Raw genomic sequence first — 13892 nt, forward strand, 5'->3', positions numbered from 1 at the left:
ATGCTGACCCAAGTAACTGCCACCCTTGTACTGCAAGGCAAGACCCACAGGCCACCCTCCCGGCCGCAACAGAGAGCAGGGGACCCCCCAGAGGACTCACCACCCAACCAGGCCTAGTGCTGCTGAGAGGCTAGAAAACGCTGCCTGTGCTGTGCCGTCCCTCAGGAAGTGTGCTAGGACTTTTTGCGCCGTTATTCTGGTCACTTGAGGCCAAAATCCCTTTCAAGATGGCCACCGACATGCAAAAATCAGCATGCAGGCTACAAGAAAATGGCCGCCAAGACACGTTTTTTAAAAGCACAAAGTGACAAAAAACAGAAAAAACACGGCAGCATAACCCCCCCCCCCCCACACACGGCAGCATAAAAAAAAACACACACATACAGCACCCCACAGCCCCCAGGTAGAAAGGAGCCCCCCAGGCGGACCCCCCACCTCACGGCCGCCACCCAGAATGCGGGGAGGGAGAGAGGAAAGTAGGGCGGACCCTCGATCGACCTCCCCAGGAATGCACCAGCCGAACCACCGTGCCAAGGCAAGGGGAAACTACTTTACAGCCTGCGACCACCGGTTGGAGGCATTCCAGACAGATCCAACGTCCGTGCAGTTATGGCATGGCTGTCGGCCCAGCACACTGTGACACGGCCATAGAGACCGATCATATGTGCGCGTATAGCTCACTGGCCACCCCTGGAGCAACGGGGCATGTAGCTAAAGGCTGGCACACGCTCGATGGCCGAGCATGGGGGGACTACAAGGATCGAGGATCCAGCCTGTCACCCAGTCGGCAGTTGATTGTAGATCCCAGGATCGAAAAAATGCAGAAAAAAAAAAAAAAAACGGGGGGGAAAAAAAAAAAACTCCAGAGCACATGGGCTCCAGAAGAGCCATGTCTTCTCCTTATGCTAGGCAGAAAAAAACTGGGCCTGCATGATGCAGAGAGAGGGGATGTACCCAGGGGATCCGCCCCCTGGGAGGTGCTGTACTGAGAGAAGTGTTTTAACACTTGAAGTGCTGTTTTTCTGCCTAGTCTCTCCTGAAAGGAAGGATGATAAACCCCAAGGTCAATTGCTGCTGTGTCCGTCCATGAATGGAAGAGAAAATACCCTTTAAGACCATTGGTCAAAACGTCACTTCCGCCATCCAAGGGTGTGGAGCAAGCGGGGGCCATCTTTCCCTCGGCATCCAGTCTGTGAGGGAAGAGGACATGATAGTCTCCGCTGCTACTGATACTGACGTTTCCGGTAAGCATCAGAATCAACCGGAGCGCGGCCCCTCTCCCGCCCCCGATAAAAGTGATCTTGCGACGAGTGCACCGCTGAGACCACTTCTCTAAAAGCTGCCTGCCTGCTGTTGAAGAGAATACCAGGGTTATGGTAGCTATCTGCTGCCATGATGGTATTCCCCTTCAAACAGCAAACGTATAATGATGGCGGGTGGTCAACAAGTGATTAATACTTACCTCTCTGGCGGTTGCCGATTCTGGCCTTCGCTCTATTGCAGAACTGCATCAGCCAACATTTCCAGGTGTGTAACATGACTGTTCTCCACTGTGCTCCCATCTCCTGGCCCCGACCCCACTACTGTGTCTTGTGATGCTGTAGAGCAGGGGTCTCCAAACTTTCTAACCAAAGGGCCAAGGTACTGTCAGTGGGAGGCATAGTGCCCCATCATTGGTGTCAGTGGGAGGCATGGTGTAGTATTGTATCAGTGAAAGAAAAAGTTCCCCAGGGCCAGAAGTGGCAAGCAAAGGGCCACATCTGGCCACCGGGCCGCAGTCTGGAGACCACTGGTGTAGAGGCCAATGGATGGAACTACAAACACTTGGAAATGCATCGGATGTTAAAGATTCGGCCGCCGCAGCTCTTGGAAACCAGTGGAATTAAACAGGAACCCAACTACCCTACCCCCCCCCCCCCCCACACACACACACACACACACACACACACACACACACTGTATGCAGTTTTTTTTTTTTAATTGCCACAAAGAGAAAATATTTTTAATGAACTTTCTAGGCGCCCCAAAGTGTAATACACAGAAACACATAATTACAGTCAGCTCATGGTTGTTAACACTCCCACCCAACATCATTATATATTTATGATCATTTTTTTTAAATTGCTTTCTAACCTTTAATCCTTATTTAACAGAATTCAGCCAATCTTGCATTGCACTGCTGGAAACCTCCGCCACAAGTTGGGTCCCGCTCCGCCATCTTCATTTACACATCATTAGGAGTCAGATCTCTCCCTGTTTTTTGTAGCCGACCCCTGAAGACACTTCCAGGTCCGCTCTCCTCCAGCTACTGTGTGTAAGCCGATGCCTCTTGGTATATCTGACAAGCTTATAGCAAAAAATAAAAATAAAACACGTTTTATTTGATGGGGGGGGGGGTTATAACGATGCAAAGTAATTTTTCTGCATGCCTGAGCTAAGGACAGATGGATCCCAGACGTACATGCTACACGAATCATCTTCCCTTACTCAAGATGGCCATGTCCAAAAATGCTAGGGGGGAGTTTTTCAAAGGGATTTCTCAGCACAATAAAGTATGGGAGGGGGGACATGGATGGGGGTGAATTTGCTTTGAATATTAACCCTTCACACCGACCAAACGCAATTATTGCGTTCTCGCTTGAAGAGGTGCCTGCAGCGCATATCACTGTGGTACTGTTTATTAGAGCCAGCGGTTGGCTTCTTAGTAGGGGCCGGCTGATATATCGACCGATATTTCGCTTTTTTAAAGATTTCGGCATCGGCCGGTTATTGTGTCAAAACGGGCCGATTGTGAGGGATCAGAAGCGGTGGTGTTCTGGGTGGAAATCAGCCCCCCCCCCCCACCCACCGTCTATTCCAAATGGCTATCACGGCCGCTGTTCACCGATTCCCCCCCCCCCAGTGGAGGAAGTGTGCAGCTGCCGATTGGCTGTTACTGGCCGCACTGCATTCTGGGGTTTGTAGTGTAGAGGCGGGGCGCACAGCACGTTAGGGGACAAATGGAGCTCTCCTGGGCAAGCGAGGGGACGGAACAGAGCCGAGCGCTCTGGTGGTGGGCACTGACGTTTATTACGGACGTTCTTGATCTGTACTGTGGGCACTGAGGAGCGCTGCACTGGTGGGCACTGAGGAGCGCTGCACTGGTGGGCACTGAGGAGCGCTGCATACCACTGCTCCACCCTAAACAATAACAACCTCCTCACCTCACCTTTTGAAAAAAAAAAAAAAAAAATATCGGCCTAAAATATCGACCGCAAAAATCGGCAACATATATCGGCCAGCCCGATTTCTAAATATCGGCATCGGCCAGAGAAAAACCCATATCATGCGACCTCTACTTCTTAGCAATAACAACTAAATAAATAAGGGGGGACCTGTGTAAGTTCACCTTACAGATTTTTCTATAAAAGTGAACTTGCCCTTTAACCACTTCAATACCGGGCTTTAAAACCCACCTCCTTCCCGGGCCTATTCTGGCACTTCTTTCCTACATGTACAAATCCTCATTCTTTTGCTAGAAAATTACTCAGAACCCCCAAACATTATATATGTTTTTTTAGCAGACACCCTAGGGAATAAAATGGCGGTCATTGCAACTTTTTATCTTGCACCGTATTTGCGCAATAATTTTTTAAACGGCTTTTTTTTGTAAAAAAATGGTTTCATAAATTAAAAAATAACAAAACAGTAACGTTAACCCAATTTTTTGGTAAAATATGAAAGATGATGTTACGCCGAGTAACTAGATACCTAACATGTCACGCTTTAAAATTGCGTACACTCATGGAATGGCGCCAAACTTCGTTACTTTAAAATCTCCATAGGCGACACTTTAAAATTTTTACAGGTTGCCAGTTTAGAGTTACAGAGTAGGTCTAGTGCTAGAATTGTTGCACACGCTCTAACGCACGCGGCGACACCTCACATGTGTGGTTTGAACGACGTTTACATACGTGGGCGGGACTTACGTGTGCGTACGCTTTTGAGCGCGAGCTACCGGGGACAGGGGCATTTTAATTTTTTTATTATTATTTTTTCTTTTTTATTTTACTTATTTCTTTATTTTTTACACTTTTTTTTACACTTTTTTTTTTTTCAATCGCTTTTATTCCTATTACAAGGAATGTAAACATCCCTTGTAATAGGAATGTGTGTGACAGGTCCTCTTTAAGGAGAGATGCGGGGTCAATAAGACCCCACATCTCTCCTGCAGGCTGGAAAGAATGAGATCGTGAAAAAAAATTCACAGATCTCATTCAAACTAGCCGCAATTGCGGTTTGTTTACTTACGGGGACCCGGGCGTGACGTCATCACATCGCGCCCGGGCCTCCGACGGTCATAGAGATGACTGGTGACCAGATCGTCACCAGTCTTCTCTATGGCAAACATCCGGCGGACGGCGATCATCTCTCCGGGCCCCCGGTGGGACGGGAGAGCCCGGAGAAGCACCGGATGGCGGCGGGAGGGGGGGGATGTCCCCTCCCGCCGCCTGTAAGAACGATCTAGCGGCGGAACCGCCGCTATGATCGTTCTTACGGTGCGCAGGATCGCCGCCGCTAAACAATGATATCTCAATGATGCCTCCGGGTGCAGGCATCATTGAGATATCCCCCCCGCAAAGCCCATCACGTCATATGACGTCCACCCAGGATAACAGGTCCCCGTTTTGGACGTCATATGACGGCGTGCGGGTGTTAAGTGGTTAAATACATTTTGAATTGCAGAGGTGACACGCGTTTTGATGGGGTCCTATCAATTTTAAAGGAAAGTGCAGAAAAACAGTGTCCAGCTTAAGGCTGGATTCACACCTATGGCATTTTTAATGCTTTTTGAAGATCTGCACTACAGTCCATTTACCATGTTCTGTAGTGCAAATCAGCAACATGCAAAAAGCACTAAAAATGCCATAGGTGTGAATCCAGCCCAACACTGTCCTATTGTTTGTATTAAAAAGTTATTTATGGACATTTGTGTTCCGGGGTCTTGCTGCAAAACACGTTGTGCTAGTTCACACCAGATGCAGTTCCATGCGCTTTCTGCACTAAAAATGCTTACACGGCGTTTTCCATGTATTCCAATGGCTCTAGTTCACACCAGTGCAGTCAGTTTCCGGTGCAGAAAAATAAATAAAAATAAAAGCGTGCTGCATTTTTTCTGCACAGAACTGTACTGGAACCTAGCAAATTGTATCAAAAACACACTGGAACTGTGTGCACGGTGTTTACCATGCATTCCAATGGCTCTAGTACACACCAGTACAGTCAGTTTCTGCACCTGGAACTGACTGCATTGGTGTGAACTAGAGCCATTGGAATACATGGAAAACATTGCATGCATTTTTAGGCTGGGTTCACACCTATGTGGATATTCCTGCATCCAATTTGCATAACAGGAGAATGTTAAAGGCTCTCTATGAAGCGGGTTCACATATTTCCACAGCAGGTCCGGTGCGATTTGCTGGAAAACGTGTGCTTTTTTTGGTCCGTTTCAGCACAAAAATTCAGGCTGAACGCGGTCCTGAAATTGTGAACCAGCACGCACCGGACCCCTGCTGTGTGACGGATCCGACGATGGTGTGAACCCAGCCTTAGTGCAGGAAAAAAAAAAAAAAACCACAGAGATGCATCTGGTGTGGACTGGCCCTTAGCGCGTTGTGCTCTACAACACGTCACATACAGTACATGTAATGCAGAGGAGCAGAACACTCAGTAACGCACCGCTGTGAGATGTGGTGTGCTGCCTCAGAGATACAGTCCAATATTTGTCTGATGTGTGTTGGTGTCCAAATTTTACCCGAATAGTTGGCCTGACAACGAGGCACAATAACTACCCTATACGTAGAAGCTGATCAACTGGTGCTGGGCACTCAATGTCATCCAAAACCTGCTGATCGTCTGTAAAGTCTACAGAATGGAGCTCTGCCCATTTAAATAAGGGGAGGGGAGGTTGGGAAGAGTGATGGCGTCTGTGTCCCTGCAAAGTAAAATGCATAGAAAGTAGGTTACATGGTTTCTATGGCATAGTTCACACCAGTGCATTCCAGTTGCAGAAAAAAATAAAAATAAAAAAGTGGAACATGCTGCATTTTTCCTGCACAGAACTGTACTGGAATGTGGAAAAATGCATCAAAAATGTACTGGACCCAGGACAGTGAAATAAAAAAAAAACGCAACTGGAAATGTATCAAAAACATACATCCAACATGCAACCGGAGTATGTTTTTGCGGTTTGAACTGACACTCCGTAAAAGCACCTCAGCCACAGTTTAGAAAAACACCAGCTGGGGCGTGGCTTGGACATGGCCGTGTAGAGAAGTGTGAGTGAGGAGCTCCCAGCCACCTTCTACCTTCCCAGACACTTCTAGCTCTAATTTTTTACAGTATGCTCTCAGCCAAGAGACGGACAAACAGGAGGATCAAGAAGCCTAGCCCGACCACGACAGTCCCGTCCACGGGTGACATTCAGAGACTTTTCAGGCTCTCTCAGTCCGGATCCCCGGAATTCAAGATGGCGGAGCCTGGTGCGCCCCAATCCCAACAACTGGACCTGGCGGGGCTGGAATCCCCAGAGAGATCTCAGAGCCCGGTGCTCTACCCTAGTTCCCTGGCGACTTCATCCGCAGACCCGAGGGGCGCGCATTACTGCCGCTAACATACAGAGCTGACCCTGAGCTAATAGCCATCTTGCAGGCACTCCCCACGAAGGCGGACATAGAGTCCCTGGTCGGCCGAGTGGAGGCCGCTCACAGGAAGGAGATCCAGGCAGTGAAGCAGGAGGTGCAGACCCTGAGCACTAGACTAACAGCGGGGGAATCCTCCCTATCAACATTAGATATTTATATATATATATATATATATATATATATATATATATATATATATATATATATATTATATTTATTTTCGCTTCTTCTGCTCCTCCGGGGCTGAGGGGGCAAGTGGGTGGCGCGAAGATCCGTCTATTACCGTATTTATCGGTGTATAACACGCACCCTAACTTTAAAAGGGAAGTTTCAGGAAAAAAAACGTTCCTAAGCCCCCTGCGTATAACACGCAGGCACAGTTTACCCTCTATTTTAAGGGTAAAAAAGTGAGTGTTATACGCCAATAAATACAGTAATTGCTGGATGATTGGGTGTGTTACATTATGATGTCTGTTGCCTCTGAGGTGCATTAATGTCATTGATATCTGGGTTTACTGTTAACTTAATTATTTGCAAATTCTTGTTTTCTGTTCTCTAACTATGCTAAGGTGTGGCTGGGAGGCCCGGGACCACTTCTACTGGCTGTGGACTACCCCTTCCCCCCCAATTAGGCCCAGTATACACCCGGTAACCCGGGGAGTGTGTACTTGTACATTTAGTGTTATCCCCCCCCCCTTCTTTTTTTTTGGTGTGTGTGTGTGTGTTTTTTTCTTTTGTTTTTGTGTTTTGTTATTGTCTGTGTAAAGGCATGGCGGCTGACTCTATTAAAGTATTGTCCCTCAATGCTAAGGGCTTGAACACCCCCGAGAAGCGGCGCATGCTCCTTCATGACCTGAAGAACTTGCATGTCGACGTGGCCTTCATACAGGAGACGCACTTTAGGAATGAATGCCTCCCGTTTCTCCAAAATAGGTCTTTCTCCTGGGCATACCACTCTCTGCACTTGAAATTGCACTTGGAAGTGCAGTCGCTGTAAATCTGAGGGGGAAGCTCTGCTGATTGTATTATCTAATCATGTGCAAGCTAAAATGCACTTGCAAGTGCACTTTCAGGTGCCCTTTGCACTTGTAGTGCAAAGTGGATTTGCCTTTTGTAAATAACCCCCAATGTGCAGAATTTGTCCGCTGCGATATCGCCGTCATGCTATAAGTTGCTGATCACCTCCATTACTAGTGTTAAAGTAATAAAAAAAAAAAATCCCAGACGTGATAACTTCTGCATAAACCAATCAATATACGCTTATTGGGATTTTTGTGATCAAAAAATATGTAGCAGAATAGATATTGACCTCAATTTATATAGAGAATTTGATTTTAGAATTTTTTTATTGGATATGTTTTATAGCAGAAAGTACATTTTTTTTTTTTGTTTGTTTGTACTCACCGTAAAATCCATTTCTCTGAGTTCATGGATGGACACAGCAGCTTGACCTTAGGGTTATGTACCTTTTCTCTAGGAGAGACTAGGCAGAAAAAAAAAAAAAAAAAAAAAAGCACTTTAGGTGTTAAAAACACTTCAGTACAGCACCTCCCCTGGAAGCATCAAGCCTCAGTTCGTAGACAAGCAGTATAAACACAAGAGGGGTGGGTTCTGTGTCCGTCCATGAACTCAGAGAAATGGATTTTACGGTGAGTACAAAAATCCACTTTTCTCTTTCATTCATAAATGGACACAGCAGCTTGACCTTAGGGACGTCCCCAAGCAGTGTCAAAAATGTTGACGGTTGGGAAAAACACAGCAAACCAGGTTTCACCCCAAACAAACAAGAGTTCCTCAACGGAGGAACTTCAATCTTAAACTGCCGCCTGTAAAACCTTGCGGCCAAAGGTGCACTCACATCCACCTTATAAAATTTTGAGTTGTTGATTGACGACCAGATCGCCTCCTTACAATCTGTAAGACAGGGGCTTGATGACGGAAAGCCCAAGAGGCACCAATCGCCCTGGTCGAATGCGCCGTAACCGGGAATGGGGGCACCCGCCCCTTTAAGGCATAGGCCTGAAGCACGACCTGTCTGGTCCACCTAGAAATGGTGGCCGTCGAGACCGCCAGACCTTTTTTAGGACCAGTCACCGACACGAACAGTGAGTCCGACCTCCAAAAACGGAGCCGTAGCAGACAAGTACACCCGTAGGGCTCGAACCACGTCCAAGGAAAGTAAAGTGGTTTTTCGGCTGAGGGCATAAGGATGGAAGAACAATGACCTCATTAATGTGAAAACTGAAACAACCTTTGGAAGGAATGATGGCTGCGGTCGCAGCACCACCTTATCCTTATGGAAGACTAAACAGGGAGCCTTGCAAGACAAGGCTGCCAGTTCAGATACTCGTCTGACCAAAGTAATTGCCACCAGAAACCCCACTTTCTGAGACAAAGTCAACAAGGGGATCTTCCGAAAGTCCTCAAACGGAGCTTCTTGAAGCGCCGAAAGAACTAAATTCAAGTCCCATGGAGGTAGCAGAGGCCGCACAGGAGGGGCCATATGCCGGACCCCCTGCACAAACGTACGCACCAGTGAGTGCGACGCTGAAAGTAGACAGCTAGGGCCGAGATCCACCGTACTAAAGGCTAGAGCCCGAACCACTCCACGCTGTAAAAACAGCAGAATTCGGGACATCCCGTATGTACGGGGGTGCCACTTCATCTCTTTACACATCGAGATGTAGGCCCTCATGTATGATGGTAAATTTTTCGTGAAGCGGACTCCCATGCCCGTAGCACGGTAGAAATCACCGGTCCTGACAGGCCTCGGTCCTTCAACACCTGGCTCTCAAGAGCCATGCCATCAAAGCCAGCGACTGTAAAGCAGGGTGAAAAAAATAGGAATTTCGTAGTCACCGTAAAATCAATTTCTCTGAGTTCATGAAAGGACACAGCATCCTTTGACAGTAGGGTTATATCGGCTTCCTTTAGGAGAGTTTAGCAGAAAAAAAGCACTTTAAGTGTTAACACATTCCTCAGTGCAGCTTCTCCCAGAGGGGCGTGGCCCCCCGGGTATAACCCACACGCTGCTCTAGCAGCCTCAGTTCGTAACAAGCAGTACAAACAAAGGAGAGGTGGGAGCTGTGTCCGTCCATGAACTCAGAGAAATGGATTTTACGGGGAGTACAAAAATCCTATTTTCTCTTCCGTTCATGGACGGACACAGCATCCTTTGACAGTAGGAACGTCCCCAAGCAGTGTCAAAAAAATTTGAGGGGTGGGAAAACACAGCAAACCAGGTTACACCCCAAACAAAACCAGAGTTGCTCAACGGAGGAACTCCAACCATAAACTGCCGCCTGTAACACCTGCGGCCGAAGGAGAAGATGCACACACATCCACCTTGTAAACCTTTGAAAAAGTGTGGACCGACGACCAGGTCGCTGCCTTACACTCCTGTAACAGAGGCTTGATGCCGGAAAGCCCAAGAGGCCCCGATCGAATGCGCCGTAACCCGAAAGGCATAGGCCTGAAGCACAATCTGTCGGATCCACCTAGAAATGGTGGCCGACGAGACTGCCAGGCCCTCTCGTAGGACCAGCCACCGACACGAACAGTGAGTCCGACTTCCGGAACGTCCGACACTCGTAGGGCCCGAACCACATCCAGAGGATGTAAAGTGGCCTCCACCTGGTATTTCAGCTGAGGACATAAAGGATGGAAGAACAATGTCCACATTAATGTGAAAAGCCGAAACAACCTTTGGGAGAAAAGAGGGCTGCGGCCGCAGCACCACCTTATCCTTATGGATGACCAAGTAGGGAGCCTTGCAGGACAAGGCCGCCAGTTCAGACAGACATTCGTCTGATCGAGGTAATTGCTACCAGAAAAAAAAAATCACCTTTTGTGACAGTCAACAAAAAAAAAAAAAAAAAACCTCCCGAATGTCCTCAAAGGGAACATCCTGAAGCACCGAAAGAACTAAATTCAAGTCCCATGGGGGTAGAGGAGGGCGCACCGGAGGGGCCACATGCCAGACCCCCTGAACAAACGTACGCACCAAGGAAAGCAACACCAAGGGTTGCTGAAAGAAAAACAGCCAAAGCAGAAATCTGACTCTTAACCGTACTTAAGGCGAGAGCCTGATCCACTCCCTGCTGTAAAAACAGCCGAATCCTGTACACCGTGTATGTACGAGGGTGCCATTTCATCTCCTCACACAGAGATGTAGGCCTTCCACGTATGATGGTAAATCCTACGTGAGGTAGACTTCCGTGCACGCAGCACGGTAGAGACCACCGAGCCCAATAGGCCTCGGTCCTTCAGCCCCTGGCTCTGAACAGCCACGCCGCTGAAGCCAGCGACTGTAAAACAGGGTGGAAGATCGGACCCTGCGACAGAAAATCTTCTCTCGGGGGAAGACGCTAGGGGGCGTCTGCCACCAGACGCACCAGGTCCGCGTACCAGGAGCGACAAGGCCAATCTGGGGCGATCAGGATTGATAGAACCCCTACGGCTTCCACTCTGCGCAGCAGGCGAGGAAGATTCAGAGGAGGGAAGGCGTAAATTAGGAGATAGTGACCCAAGGCACCACCAACGCGTCCGCCCACAGGTCATTCGGCCTGGCCACGAACCGTGGCACTGTAAGGGCTTACCTTGAGTGGAGTCCATATTGTAGGTTTGTATGCTCACCCTTACAAATACACACAGCCCACAGTAGTAAGGCAAGACACTACCTGGGCTGTGAGTCTGTGCACGGGGGCTTGATAGGGATTTGCCAAGGATAGCGAAGTATAGCCGTGGTCCAGGATTTAAGAGAGAGTCAGGTAACTACTGACGGAAAGTTCAGGGTTGCAGACAGGAACCAAAGACAAGTCCCGGGCACAAGCCGTGGGTCAAGGGCTGGAGAAGGCAGGGAAAATCCAAAAGTACAGGCCGGGGTCAAAGAGCAGGAGACAGCAGCATTCCAGGGTACATAAGCCAAAAGGGTCAGAAGCCAGGGTCAGTCTTGTAGGCTGAAGACAACCACAGGAACACAGGATCCGTTGGCACAGACAGGACCATCAGAGAACAATGAACTGACCCATCCCTCATAGTGAGGCAGGGCTTTATACCCTGGTTGATTAGGAAACCTGCATCAGCTGGACCAGGATAGACAAGTGCAGATTGTAGGGAGATCCAGAGACAGGCAATCAGCACATAGTTCAGAACCAGGCTCCGACGGACAGCAATATCAACTTGAGAAGTGCCTGAGAGGCAAAGACCTGGAGCAGCAATGGAGAAGTCCTGGGTTCAATCCCACCCAGAGCCACTTGGGGCGTGACCACGCCTTGCTGTCTGTTTGGCATCGTAGCGATTGTGACAGGCACCTACCGATTGAGATGGGACGCTAGAAGGTCCACGTCCGGAGTGCCCCACTTTTATTGGCACAGACCCTGAAACACCTGCAGGTGGAGAGACCACTCTCCTTGGTCTAGTGCAGTGTGACTTAGAAAGTCAGCTTTCCAATTCTGTACTCCCGGAATGCCGATAGAGCTGGAACGGACCTTCCGGCCCACCGAAGGATGTGCGCGACCTCCGTCGCTGCAGCTGAACTCCGTGTGCCTCCCTGATGATTGACGTACGCCACGGCCGTGGCGTTGTCGGACTGGATCCTGACCGGTCGGCCCTGCAGAACCAGGGACCACCTGGCAAGGCACAGCTTGATTGCTCGGAGCTCCAGAATATTGATAGGTAGGCGGGACTCCTGAGTCCAGCGCCCCTGGGCTGACTGGGTGCCCCAAAATGCCCCCCCAACCGGAGAGGCTGGCATCCGTTGTGACCACTGTCCAGTGGCACGGCAGAAAACTACTTCCCGGTCCGAAGCACCGGAGATGCCAGCCACCACACCAGGGGAGACTTGACCAGTTGACTCAATTGAATCTGGTAATCCAGAGATGACGGGGGCTTGTCCCAATGTGACAGCAGTTCCCTCTGTAGCACCCTGGTGTGGAATTGGGCATACGGAACCGCCTCGAAAGAGGCCACCATCAGACCCAGAACCCTCATGCAGAATCGCAGAGATGACCACTTCTGGGTCGACAACTGCTGCACTGCAGATTGCAGAGTCTGAAGTTTCTCCGTTAGGAGAAAAACTCTCGCCTCGGCGGAATCCAGGACTAGTCCCAGGTATTCCAGTCCCTGAGACGGAATCAACACTGACTTCTGGACAATACAGAAGCCAGCCGAACTCTTGGAGAGTCTAAGGCCGGAATCACACTAGTGCGTTGCTTTTTTGAGCTGCGTTGTCGTTGCAGATTTCTCTAGAGGGTGTTCTGCAGATCAACTGCGGTTTAGCTGCAGATCAGGTGCGAATTTGGAGACCTGGGAGAACTTCCGGGTGAGAGGAGAGTGGGGGAGAATTGTATTGAGCTGAATGAGAGAAACTCCTGCAGAGAACTGAACACATGTGCGAATTAGATGCGTACCCATAGAAGATAATGGGACTGAATTCGCACCTGAGCCGCACCGCAAGACATAAAAACCGCATGCGGTTTGGAGGCAATACGCAGTGCGAATGCATCGCACATATGTGAACCAGCCTCATTGAAAACAATGTATTTTGAAATGTCCTGCGAATTAGATGCGGTTTAAACCGCACTCAATTCGCATAGGTGTGAACCTAGCCTAACACGTGATAGACACATCCTCTACTAATTTTGAGTCTGAAGAAGCTCGTAGGAGAATGTCGTCCAGATATCCCACGTTAACAAACCCCCAGCAGGGCCAGTATCAGGACGAGCACCTTGGTGAAAACCCGTGGTGCCGACACCAAGCCGAACGGGAGGGCCACAAATTGAAAATGGTCCTCCCCGACCGCAAAGCACAGAAATCTCTGGTGCTTTGAGCATATGGGAACATGCAGGTACGCGTTCATGACATCCAAGGACGCCAGAAAATCCCCCTGATAGAGTGCCGCTATTACCGAGCGAAGCGACACCATCCTGAATTTTTGCACTTTGACAAAACAAACGAGGGCCTTGAGGTCCAGGATGGGACGGACCTCGTCCTTCTTGGGGACAGCAAACAGATTGGAATAAAACCCCTGAGACCGTTCCATCGAGGGAACTGGCACAATCACTCCCCCGACCAGAAGATCCCGGACAGCCCCTGACAGAGCCAACCGGAGGAAGCCAGAGGTTGGAGGGAAAAAATCCTGTTTGGTAGAAGAGAGAAACCATCTTGTACCCCAAGGAAACTACTTTGCAACCCTCAACGGTCGGAGAG

At 49.1% G+C, this 13892-nt stretch overlaps 1 long non-coding RNA gene across 1 annotated transcript in view; it reads right to left on the minus strand.

The window, feature by feature from the left end:
* Nucleotides 1-2024: 2024 nt before the first annotated feature.
* The window catches only part of LOC120938038, a 30032-nt gene continuing 18164 nt past the window's right edge, over nucleotides 2025-13892 (minus strand). The window contains exon 3 of the long non-coding RNA XR_005748775.1: nucleotides 2025-2346. This is a non-coding gene — a long non-coding RNA (uncharacterized LOC120938038). The remainder of the gene's footprint in view (nucleotides 2347-13892) is intronic.

The sequence above is a fragment of the Rana temporaria genome, chromosome 4, assembly GCF_905171775.1.
Source record: "Rana temporaria chromosome 4, aRanTem1.1, whole genome shotgun sequence".
Lineage (NCBI taxonomy): Eukaryota > Metazoa > Chordata > Amphibia > Anura > Ranidae > Rana > Rana temporaria.